Genomic DNA, 3668 nt, shown 5'->3' with positions numbered 1-3668 from the left:
CATATATATATTAGCCAATTTTTAATAAGTTGGCATAAAAAGATCAGTATATATGTTTTGGATCAAATATTTTAGCACAACATGACTTGTAACTTTTTGAGAAAAAATAGTTTCCACCTTATCATTCTCTCCCTACTTTGTTCTCTTTATACGTTAGTTTCTCCGTTTCTTTTGTCCAATTTATTTTCTTAGTTTCTCATTCTCTCTCCAAAATTTCTCCCACCACTTTATTCTCCTAAACCCACCACTTTGTTCTCCTAAAATCATTCAATTAGAACTCCTATTACAACTAAAACTTTCACTATAAGAATCTTGTTTAAAAAAAAAATGGATTTAGTGGAGTTCAAAATAGATATACACCTCGAATCAAAATGGAGCTTGTTGTTAATTTATACTACAAATATGGGGAAGAAAAGTCTTTCAAAGAACTTTAGGAAAAATCATGCTTCTGATTCTGATTTTGAAAAGGCAAAAAAAAAAAAAAATTACTCTACTGGAATTTTGCAAACTCCTTAAGGAGGTTTGACCCTGAAGCCTATTTTTGAGTAAAAGTTTATCTTAAGGCATAAATGTATACATCACTAAATATATACATCAAATGAATGACTCTTTCACACTTGATGTATACTTTTATCAATAAATGTATACATTTTGGGTTAAAAGATTTAGTATCGATGTTAAATGTATATATCAAATATTATATGCAGTCGGCCTAATGTGTACATAAATTATTTATACCAACTAAATGTATACATCAACTAAATGTATTCATTAAATGAAAGACTCTTTCACAGTTGATGTATACTCTTCAATAAATGTTTACATTTTGGGTTAAAAGATTTAGCATCCACATTAAATGCATATATCAAATATTAGGATGTTAAAGACAACTTTTAGTAATATGATTTTTTTTAATGATGCTGCAAAAACATGAAATAAGGGAAACAAAATAATTGCTCCCTAATTTTTAGGGATATCTAACATGAAATAAGGGAATAATTATAGTATTTTAACTAATACTTCAAATAAAAAGGAACAACATGAATAACTAGATCCCTAATTTTATGGATATGCAGTAACCAAAAAAAATAAATTAAATCCTTAGTGTTAAGAATACAATCGCTTGAAATAGGGAAAGAGAAAAATATTCTCCCTATTTTTGCTCAAACAAAATATGCGGATGAAACATTTGGCTACATAGTGCCAATTTTTCTAGCCTTAAGTTTTGTTAAACACCTTTGGGTTAAAAGCATGCCAATACTATGTAAGACTTGCACCTAAATGTCAATTTCCCGATAATAAATTGTCCAAAGATTTGGTGTTGGTCCAATAACATTGGTGAAGTTGTGAGACAAGAAGTTTCCTAAAAATACAGTATGATATTGATGGATAAGTGTAAATTATGTAAAAATAAACGCCAGAATTTTCTATTTCGAAGCCGCTTGATCAAGTTTTGGGTTAAAATTGTCCCTTATCTATGGGAGTAGGTTCATTTTGGTCCCTCAAATATTACCCGCATATTTGATCCCTTATCTATGAGAGTAGGTTCATTTTGGTCCCTTAAATATAACGCTAAGCATATTTAATCTCTTAACTATGCTACAGTGGGACACTTTTGGTTCCCCTAGTAGAACCTGTTTAAAAAGTAACGGTGCTAAACCCATGTGACACTCACGCGACTTGTAAGAGGCTAAACCTATCGGACAAAAATACTAAACAGATTCGCCTTGCTCCCCAACTTCATATGAATAAACACTTCACCGGAAAAAGCCCTAGCCTCTCTGTAGAAAGCTTCAATTGGCTGGAAGAAGAAGAAGATGATTTTTTAAAACAGGTAGAAGCTTTATCTAATATATTAAAATTTGCATTCACATGCTTCCGAAAAAAATTGGAGCAGTTCCACAAATTAAGATAATTTATAACAGTTGTTAAAAAGAATTTTGATTTTTTTTAATATTTAAAAAAAAAAAACTTTATATTCACATGCTTCCAAAATAAGTTGAATAGTTTCATGTGTGCTGCCAGATTACCGTTTAAGAGTTGGTTACCAACCATATGATCCAAATATTATGAGTTGTTTTGCTAATATCTTATATGAGTTGCATTTTTTTTAGAGAAATGTCATTATTCTGCTTTGCATTTTGTCCGATGGGTTTAGCCTTTTACGAGTCACATGAGTGTCACATGGGTTTAGCACCGTTACTTTTTAAACGGGTTCTACTAGGGAAACCAAAAGTGCCCCACTTTAGCATAGTTAAGGGATTAAATATGCTTAACGGTATATTTGAGGGACCAAAATGAACCTACTCTCATAGATAAGGGACAATTTTAACCCAAAACTCCCGCTTGATCCACGGGGACCGGTGGCACAGTTCCCTAGGCATCATTTTGGGTTTTGCAATGACTTTTAGAAAATTGGTCTTAAAGCGAAAATCGTTTGATTCGAAGTTGACTTTTGGGTAAACGTGCCTGTAATCTAATTCTGATAGTTCCATTAAGTCCGGAGGGTGATTTATGACTTAGTGGTGTCATTGGTTTGGTTCCCAAAGGGTTCAAGTGTGATTTGAGTCATTGGTTGAGAAACTAGTTAAATTAGAATTGGAGTTCACTGTGGTCAACATCGGGTCAAGATGATCCCGTGTCAATGTTTTGAAAGTTCCAATAAGTTTACATGATGATTTTGTCCACAAAGTTTGGTTAGATTCCAATGAGTTTTGGATAAGTTTGGGTTGTATGGTGATTATTTTCGGCATCGACGTTGATTTGAGCATAAAGGGCACCATATTAAGCAAACGGCCTTTGATTCGTGTTTCGACTGAACCATTATATCCGTATCGTAATTTTGGAACCATAGCAACTGAAATCATCAAGTTTCGATATCGTATGAGGGGTTTATGGTCATTTTTGTTACACCTCAGAAATTTCTCCGTGAACGTACAATGAATAGACCAACGAAGAGTATGAGTGTATGACGTTTTACTAAGAAGGGGATGACTACTTATGAGTTTTGAAAATGCGAAAGTTGCAGATTTGCACTTCAGCCCAGTTGGTCGTAAAATAGAATACGACCCGTAAAGTGATTTACGGCCCGTAAATTGCTATCGTCCTCCAATATACAAAATTTCAACTTTCTGTCAAATGTCTACATGGTTAAATACGACTCAGAATACGGACCGTAAATCGAAATACGGCCCGTAAACTGTGACCGTAAACCACCATGACTCCAGCAAACCTTTCTGGTTCTTTTATGCTTAAATACGGTCGTGAAGGACGGACCGTAAACCAGAATACGGCCCGTAAACTGGGTTTACGGCCACTGTGCACTTCGACTACTGTTCATAAAAATCAGATTTTAAGTTAAGTATAAGGGACCCTTTTTCATTCCATTCATTTCATTTTCACTCCACACTTCAAGAAACATCTAGAATACTCTCTAATATTCATCCACAAGAGAAGCAAAGGAAAATCAAGATCAACAACACTAAAACCATGAAATCAAGAGTGTGAAACTCATCAAAGTTCATCTACACCAAGAAATTGCAAAGGAAGTGAAGTAAGATTTTTGGCATAGAAGAGTATTGCTACTCAAGGCTCATTCCTACCACATCTAAGGTAAGTTTTATGACTTTCTCATGATGATTGAAGTATTTATACGTTGAAACACCTGG

Source organism: Lycium barbarum, chromosome 6 (genome assembly GCF_019175385.1).
Source record: "Lycium barbarum isolate Lr01 chromosome 6, ASM1917538v2, whole genome shotgun sequence".
In the NCBI taxonomy this organism is placed as follows: domain Eukaryota; kingdom Viridiplantae; phylum Streptophyta; class Magnoliopsida; order Solanales; family Solanaceae; genus Lycium; species Lycium barbarum.
Note: the sequence above shows the minus strand (reverse complement) of the source record.